Source organism: Triticum urartu, chromosome 1A, assembly GCF_056163025.1.
Source record: "Triticum urartu cultivar PI428250 chromosome 1A, HENAU_Tu73, whole genome shotgun sequence".
NCBI lineage: Eukaryota > Viridiplantae > Streptophyta > Magnoliopsida > Poales > Poaceae > Triticum > Triticum urartu.
Window position 1 is genome coordinate 313,770,711 of NC_141873.1, and position 9,596 is coordinate 313,780,306.

Here is a 9,596-nt window from a genome sequence, read left to right on the forward strand (position 1 = left end):
ACGGTTAACCGAGGAACCGTAAAGGCCTTGTGTGTGTTGCAGCCCAACACCCCTCCAAAGTGGCCCAATAACCCATCCAAACCCCCTCCATCCTCTCGGTTGTTTGATCACGATCGCGTGGCCGAAAACCGCACTCCATTTGGAGTCTCCTAGCTCCCTCTACCTATAAATTAGTCTTCCCTGTCCAAATCTGAGGCAAATCCAACCCTAACCCTAAAATTTTCCCCTCCGCGCCGCCGAACACGTCTGGGCGACTCCGGACGAATCACGCCGCCGCCCGCGGCCTACCAGGGGCCGACACGTGGCGCCTCCGCGCCCACATCGCCGAAGCCCGCCGGGCCCAGCCGCGGCCCCCGCGGCCCGCTACCCCGCCGCTCCGCGCCCCGGCGAGCCCGCGCCACCCCGCCGCCAGCGCCTCGCCCGAGCGCCCGCCGGACCCCGCCCCACGCGCCGCCCGTCCTCATCGCCACCGGCTGCCGCCGCCCTCCGCCCCGAGCACCCGGCCTCGCCCCGCGCCCGCCGGCGACCTCCTCCGCCTCCCCGTGCCGTGATCCGGCCAGATCCGGCGAGATCCGGCCCGGATCCGCCATCTCCGACGAGCCCCACCTCCTTCCCCGCCATCTCCGGCGAGCCTCGGTTCCCGTGCCCCGTTAAATTTTTCCCCGAGGTTGAATTTCTCTAAGTCCCGAAACTTTTGCACTATGTTGCTCTGTTCATCATGCCATATCTCATCATCCGTAGCTCCGTTTTGCGCGTGTGATATATCAAAATGTTCGTTAGGATGTGCTCTTCATTTCATTCCATTGCACCATGCTTGTTTGAGTCCATCTTGATGCCTAAAATGCTGTTGCAAGAGTGCTATGTAATGTTAGTTTCTGTTTCTTAACAGATTATGGACATTTGTCATTTTTGCCAAGATTATTGTGTGCCTCCTATGAACTTGAGCCCTACATGTGTTTTGGGATATGCCATGCCATCTTTACAGGGGTGTATGCCATGTATTTTTGTGATCAATGTCGTGACTAGCACAAGTATGCAAAGTAGCTCTCGTGATGTTGCTGATTTCAGGGACTTAGAATTCTTCTAAGTCATTTCCCTGAGGTTATTTTTATGCCATGTATTCATGTTGCTACAGAATGATCCATGCCTCTTTTGATCATGTTCAGTAAGGATGATTTTGAGATATTGTTATGTTCTATCCATCCATGTCTTTGTTTGCATTTATGGAGTACCCTAGCATGACTCAATCTCGCTCTACTTTTGCTATAAAATATTCCTGGCAGATTGTTTGCGTGTTAATCAATTTTGCCAAGGTTGTTGTAGTTGATCCATGCATGCTATGAGGTTGTTCTTGCCATGTTTAGCTTCTTGATCATGTATTTTTGTTGGGTGTATGCTTAGTTTGTCATGAAATGCCTTGTGGTGAGTGCATCGAGCTCGCAAACATGCCTACGTAACTCTATTTTGCCATGTCCAGTTTTCTGCTAAGTCTGAAACTGTTAACGAAACTTGCTATGTTTACATGGGTGCCATCATGTCTTCTGATCCTTTTTGGCTTATGGTCGGCAAGGGACTTTTGTTATATGCTTTGAGTAGTGTCATGCCATGCCTTGCTTTGCCATGATATGTTCATGTAGCATGTTGTTATCTTGCTCTAAACATTGCTTCTTGATGTTAATTCCTGGCATGTTAGTATTTTCACTAAGTCTGTGATGCTGTTATCTTTTGCACTTTTGACATGCTTGTTTGAACCTGCTATTCTGTGATTTAGCCGTAGCTCAGTGTTCATCTTTTGTCAAGCATCTTGAGTGGATCACTGCCATGTGCTTTGTTGTTATGTTAGAGTGCAGTAACTTAGTTTCTTGTTGCATTCTAGATGGCTCGTGCTGTTAATCGCAGAATAGTTCCATTATTGTTTTGCTTGCCATTTGCAAACCGTGCATCCGATTCCGGTGATCCTTATATTGATTTCGACCGAAATCAACTCATCTTTCCAGCGGCGCTCTTGGTTTGCCAAGTTGAGGCCTAGTTCAATATTTTCCTTCCGGAGCATGCATATGCATTGCATATCACATCCCGCATATCATGCCATGTTTTGCATCATGTTGCTTACGCATTGCACCGTGGTTGATTGTGTTTTTATTTGCTTGTGTTCTTGCCTTGGGTAGAGCCGGGAGATGAGTACGTGATCGAGAACCCGTTGAGTACGCTTACGAGGATCAAGCTTACGTTAACTCGGAGAACTTTGCAGGCAAGATGACTATACCCTCGAAATCACTTCTATCTCTGCTTGCTAGTTGCTCGCTCTATTGCTACGCCTATGCCTCGATACCTACCACATGCTCTATCTTGCCTCCCATATTGCCATGTCAAACCTCTAACCCACCTTGTCCTAGCAAACCGTTGTTTGGCTATGTTACCGCTTTGCTCAGCCCCTCTTATAGCATTGCTACTTGCAGGTGAAGATTGGAGTTTGTTCCTTGTTGGAACATGTTTATTGTTGATATTTCACAATATCTCTTATTTAATTAATGTATCTATATACTTGGTAAAGGATGGAAGGCTCGGCCTTATGCCTGGTGTTTTGTTCCACTCTTGCCGCCCTAGTTTCCGTCATACCGGTGTTATGTTCCTTGATTTTGCGTCCCTTACGCGGTTGGGTTATAATGGGAACCCCTTGACAGTTCGCCTTGAATAAAACTCCTCCAGCAAGGCCCAACCTTGGTTTTACCATTTGCCACCTAAACCTTTTTCCCTTGGGTTCCGCGGACTCAAGGGTCATCTTTATTTTAACCCCCCCGGGGCAGTGCTCCTCTGAGTGTTGGTCCGAACTGAGCTGCCTGCGGGGCCACCTCGGGGAAACTTGAGGGTTGGTTTTACTCGTAGCTAGTCTCATCCGGTGTTGCCCTGAGAACGAGATACGTGCGACTCCTATCGGGATTTGTCGACACATCGGGTGGCTTTGCTGGTCTTATTTTACCATTATCGAGATGTCTTGTAACCGGGATTCCGAGTCTGATCGGGTCGTCCTGAGAGAAGGAATATCCTTCGTTGACCGTGAGAGCTTGTGATGGCTAAGTTGGGACACCCCTGCAGGGTTTTGAATTTTCGAAACCGTGCCCGCGGTTATGGGCAGATGGGAATTTGTTAATGTTCGATTGTAGAAAACTTGACACTTGACTTAATTAAAATACATTAACAGCGTGTGTAGCCGTGATGGTCTCTTTTCGGCGGAGTCCGGGAGGAGAACACGGTCTCGTGTTATGCTTGAACGTAAGTAGTTCTAGGATCACGTCTTGATCTGTGTAGCTTCTCGACCGTGCTTTGCCTTCTCTTCTCGCTCTCTTTTGCGTAAGTTAGTCACCATATATGCTAGTGCTTGCTGCAGCTCCACCTCACATACCTTTTTCTACCCATAAGTTTAAATAGTCTTGATCGCGAGGGTGTGAGATTGCTGAGTCCCCATGACTCAGAGATTACTTTCAAACCAGATGCAGGGGTCGATGATGCCATTCCAGGAGATGCGACTGAACTCAAGTGGGAGTTCGACGAGGACTCAGGACGTTACTACGTTTCCTTTCCAGACGATTAATAGTGGAGCCTAGTTGGGGCGATCGGGGATCTTATGCATTTGGGGTTGTCTTTATTTTGGTTTCGAAGCTGGACCTTGATTGTATCTGGATGATATAATGCTATATTTATGTATTGTGTGAAGTGACGATTGTAAGTCAACTATGTACCTCTTTTTTATTCAGTACATGGGATGTGTAAAGATTACCCCTCTTGCGACATGCCTACAATGCGGTTATGCCTCTAAGTCGTGCTCCGACACGTGGGAGATATAGCCGCATCGTGGGTGTTACATATGCCTATGCTTTCAATATGTGATGTAAAATTCGAAACAATGTGTTTTTTTAATTTAACATGAAAATATACAATGATAGATATATGTGAGCTTAAAAACGTATTACTAACCTTTCTTAAAAAACACGCAACATGTTTTTCTATAGTTTCTTCCGTGTCAACAATACTGAAGGTGGGAAAAAATTCTAATAAGTATACTTGAAAAAATATAAATGTATTTGTTTTCAACGTGCTCTGCACATGCACAGTTACCGACGTTGAGATGGGAGGGAGTCCAAAAACAAGAGAGCAAGAGACGGAATCAAGGCCAGTGTTTAAGGGAGCATTCCAATAATACACCTTCTGAACTGCATTGTCTGCAGATGTTTTTTCAACATCAGATTATCAGCTTTTCCATCCTTCAGTTCCATGCTGCAATGCAGTTATTTTGCATATTTTATATAAAATACCAGGATGGCAAGAAAATCTAACATTACTTTTATCAAATACACATTTCAAGTATCCTTGCTTCAACACAACGGACTCCAGTTCTCTTTCTCTGATAAAACTTACTTGCATTCCCTAGTACTTATCCAGAGTTTTGAGTTGCAGGAGCAGCCATATGTAACAATAATCAGCTATTTTATACTTCTCCGTCTTAAAATTCTTGTCTTAAATTTGTCTAGATACGAATGTATCTAACACTAAAACATAACTTCTTTTTGAGCGGTACTAAAACATAACTAGATATATCTGTATTTAGACAAATTTAAAACATGAATTTTGGGACGGAGGGATTACCTTGGCACATCCTGGACAGCTAGTTACGATGAAGTCTACCTTTATTTATTTTCTTGAAATCACAGCTCAAATATTTCTGCAGAATTTGGAGCACACAAATACATGACATGACAACACACCTGCAAATAATTTAAAGAGCAAAGATGTGTGGATGAAAACGATATACAATGTTCACCTTGATTTTGCTGAGCAGACTGCTTCATTTACGCCAGCCTTCCTTCCCATTTTTATTGCTCCCACTGCATACAAAGAGTGGAAAAGGACAGTATGATCAAGTCGACTTTAACATCTTGGTCTTTTTTCTGCCTAACTATTGGCATTTATACATCACTAGAGTTGACTCCACTTTCCCCCAAACAATCCTGCTCTGTTCTTTCTAATCAAGTCAACTTCCAATCAATTTACTAATCTAGGTTTTCGTATTAGTACAGTATTGCTACCTTTTGGCTGCAACTATTCAAGGATTACTCCTGCTGCTCGATGCGGCAGTAAGCTGGCCTGCAAGCTGAGGCGAGCGGCAGCCCTGGACGCAAGCGCGTTGAAGCGCTGTGCCGCCACCTCATCCTCTCGCGGGCCTCAGATGGTTAGGTGCTCCCTCCCGCTGCCCGGCAAGAAGAGCATGAATCCGGCCGGATCTAAGCCGGCTGCAAGCCTGCAACGGTTCAGCCCAGATCCATGGGTCCTTCCCGCCTTCCCGGTGAAAGAGAGGAGCGGGAGAACGCGTCGGCGGCTTGGAGCGGGAGGGACGGCAGGAAGGCACTTACGGCAACTCTAATCCATCCCCAGAAAATCTCAAGGTCCCAGGATAGCTGCCGTTTTCAACTGAAGCTGGACAGATAGCCTCCCTTCGGATTGACAATTTAAACGGAATCCCGCCTCCGGGAGATAAAGATTAAGAATGCAACTGATGCATCTGTGAAGTACATAAAAGAAACAATTTTGACGTCGGCTTGGTATATTTGGTGGAGAAGAAGACAGACGGTTCATGCAGAAAGTTTGCAGTCCTTGTCACATGCAGCGCTATCAATTCAAGTTTTAGTGTCAAATTTTGTTAAAGCATCAGGTAAAGAGTCCCAACCAAAGTTGAGTATCTGAAGAGGGCGACCACTGAATTTATCTCTGTAAATGTTGATGCAAAGTTTGATATTGACTTGGGCTCTAGAGCTACTGGCGTGGTGATTAGAGATGATAAGGGAAGATTTCTAGCAGCAGGCTCCCAGATCATTCCCTTCGCGATAGATGCGGCAACTACTGAAGCACAATCAGTTTGGGACGGAATTCATCTTGCAAACCAACTTGGGTGTCAGAAATTGGTAATCCAATCAGATTGTTCAGAAATTATTAATATTCTTCAGAATGGGGGGTTTTCTGCGACAACTGCAGCGCCAATATTCGAGGACATATGTATACAGGCAAGCTCATTCGGCAACATTCAGTTCACATATTGTCCAAAGGAAACGAACCGTGTCGCACATACGCTAGCCCAGGAGTGTAATTCAGAGAAGTGTTTTTGGGCCGATGACCCCCCTAGCTTTATTTTATTGTTGTTAATTAACGATGTTAGTGTGATTTAATTTAATAAAACAAGCCATAATGGCATTAAAAAAAGATTAAGTTTTAGAGCATCTCCGATAAAGTAGATGATGTAAAATACATTTTATCAAATAAAGAAAACTGTTTCCTTTCAACCAACAGATCGGCGCGTTGATTGTGTCGGTGACCGTTTGATCAACACTTGATCGTGCGGCGCACAACATCCTCCAAACCGCATTCGTGTTTTGCAACATTGGTCGTGTTGCAAAACAGCCGAGCACAACATAATTCGTGTTACGGATCTTCCATCAATGTGCCACGCGTCCCACGGATAACCACATGACTTGTGTTGCAACAAGACCTATGTTGCAAAACAATGCAACAAGACCTTTATTACAAAAAAAACTGCAACTTCACCTATATTGCAAAAAAATCTGCAACATGATCCTATGTTGCAATGATAAAAGGTGACGCTTGGCCGCTCAATCTGTTAATTTTTTAAAAAGATCCGTCGACCGACGCATAGTAACGACCATCAAATAGTGCTTCATGTATAATTTTCATCATCAAAAATATTTTTTCAGAACACACGTTAGAATTGCGCGTCACCTTATTAAGAAAGAAGAATAGAGTTGAGGCATTACAACTAGCTTGTGGTCCAGGCGAAAGAAGCCCCGGGCCACACACTCCACCGAACACATCTATTATAAACTATTCACTGATGCCCACCCTACCGTGGTTAGCCTGCCTCCACTGCCGCACCAATTGCCAAACTCACTACTCATCCTAAATTTGCTCCTTGTTCTTGACACCTTGTCGAACACTTCGGGTTTTTTCTTTCCAAATGGAGTGCATGACGAGGATGACGAGGGCGTTCACTTCTTTCGTTCGAGCATCTGGCACCGCATCGCTCGTTGTCGTCCACCACCTGAGGTTGAGTCGTAGGAGTGAAGTTCTCCCATCCTTTCACCTACAGCACGTCAAACCAGAGTGCGCACACAAACGAGCACTGCACCAGCAAGTGATCCAAGGTCTCGCGCTCTTGTAAGCAAGTGAGGGTTTTTCTACAAAACCTCCAACTTAAACAAATGATGTAAAATAGGGCACTAGTGCTTCAATAGAAGATGTAAAATAGGATAGTTGCACGACAGTTGCTCCATATTTTTGTTTCCTCGAAATGCATATGTATTTAACAAAAGTATAAAGTCGAACATACTTTGTAAGATCATCTCACACATAATCAATAATATGTCAAATTCAACATCAACTCCACATAGCAAAATAACAACAGTGCATCATATCAACATAGTTCATGATCCAATAAACAAAAGTGCACATAAACATAAAGACAAATATAGTCTCTCAACTTTCACTTTCTCTTCTGTCATTTGTCATATTGTGAACATTGGCTTCTTTATCGTTGTTGTCACGCGATGATTTATCGATGCCACCATCTCCACCGAAGCCACCTCCCATGTCACCCATGTTATCATCATAGCCACATCCCATGGCACTCATGTTACCACCAAAGTCATCTCCCATGGCAGCCATCATACCACCAAAGCCATTTGTAGGATCAAAAGTATGTCTAGAGGGGGGGGGGTGATTAGACTACTTGACTAAATAAAAATCTACCATTTTTCCAATTTTAAGTCTTGGCAGATTTTAGCAATTTATCACAAATCAAGCAATCAACCTACACATGCAATTCTAAGAGTATATCAGCGGAATGTAAATCATTTGCATATGAAGGTAAAGGGAGGAGTTTGAGGGGAGCAAACGCAATGTAGACATGGAGATTTTTGACGTGGTTCCGATAGGTGGTGCTATCGTACATCCACGTTGATGAAGACTTCAACCCACGAAGGGTAACGGCTACGCGAGTCCATGGAGGGCTTCACACACGAAGGGTCCATGAAGAAGCAACCTTGTCTATCCCACCATGGCCATCGCCCACGAAGGACTTGCCTCACTTGGGTAGATCTTCACGAAGTAGGCGATCTCCTTGCCCTTACAAACTCCTTGGTTCAACTCCACAATCCTGACGGAGGCTCCCAAGTGACACCTAACCAATCTAGGAGACACCACTCTCCAAAAGGTAATAGATGGTGTGTTGATGATGAACTCCTTGCGCTTGTGCTTCAAATGATAGTCTCCCCAACACTCAACTCTCTCTCACACAGATTTGGATATGGTGGAAAGATGATTTGAGTGGAAAGCAACTTGGGGAAGGCTAGAGATCAAGATTCCTGTGGTTGGATTGAAATGCCTTGGTCTCAACACATGATTAGGTGGTTCTCTCTCAGAAAATGAGTAGTGGAAGTGTAGGCACGTTCTGATGGCTCTCTCCACGAATGGAGGAAGGGTGGAGGGGTATATATAGCCTCCACACAAAATCTAACCGTTACACATAATTTACCAAACCCGGTGGGACCGAATAGTGAAACTCGGTTAGACCGATTTAGTTCAAAATGTGAATGTTAGGCATTTTGGTTGGACCGACATGATCAACTCAGTGGGACCGATTTTGTTAGGGTTAGGGCATAACTTGATCTCGGTGAGACCGATCACATGAACTCGGTGAGACCAATTTCAGTAATAGGCAAACAGAGAGTTGGTCAGGCAAACTCGATGGGACCAATCGCTCGTTTCGGTGAGACTAAAACGTTACGAAAAGGAAACAGAGAGTTTACATTGCGAACTCGGTGGGACTGGTCGCTCATCTCGGTTAGACCAAAACGTTATGAAGGGAAACAGAGAGTTTGCAATCCCATCTCGGTGAGACCGAGATCCCTATCGGTGAGACCAAACTAATTAGGGTTTCTGGCTATGGCTATGTCAAGTGAACTCGGTGGCGCCGGATAGATCAAACCGGTGGGGCCGAGTTTGAATTTTGGTTTGGGAAAAATGTGGAAATGAGAAAGTGGTTGAGGGCTTTTGGAGCATATCACTAAGCATTTTGAGCAAGCAAGCCATTAAGCAACACCTCATCCCCTTTTAATAGTATTTGTTTTTCCTATGGACTCAATGTGATCTTGGATCACTAAAATAAAAATGTATAGTCTTGAGCTTGTGCCAATATGTGTCCTTAGCATTTTGAGGGGTCCACATCTCTAGTCCATGCCATGCCAATCATTGAACTTTCTGAAAAGATTATCTTGAATGGATATTAGTTCAATGAGCTATATGTTGTTAAGACTTTACCAAAACCACCCAGGGATTAGTTACACTTTCAATCTCCCCCTTTTTGGTAATTGATGACAACATATAGATCAAAGCTTCGACAAATGATAAAAAGATTGAAATACATCGTCGCTTTGAGAAGTATGTTATAAGCAAGAGCTCCCCCTAAATTTGTGCATTATTTAAAATTTGCTTTTGAATGCAAATGCACAATCGATTAGGATTATGGGTTACTC

At 44.4% G+C, this 9,596-nt stretch overlaps 1 long non-coding RNA gene across 1 annotated transcript; it reads right to left on the reverse strand.

Moving 5' to 3' along the window:
• Positions 1-4,463: 4,463 nt before the first annotated feature.
• On the reverse strand, positions 4,464-6,315 carry LOC125528414 (uncharacterized). Its single transcript, XR_007292394.2, has 3 exons — positions 5,085-6,315; positions 4,820-4,883; positions 4,464-4,720 (listed from the first exon to the last, which is right to left on the reverse strand). It is a non-coding gene; the product is annotated as an uncharacterized LOC125528414 (long non-coding RNA).
• Between the last annotated feature and the right edge of the window lie 3,281 nt (positions 6,316-9,596).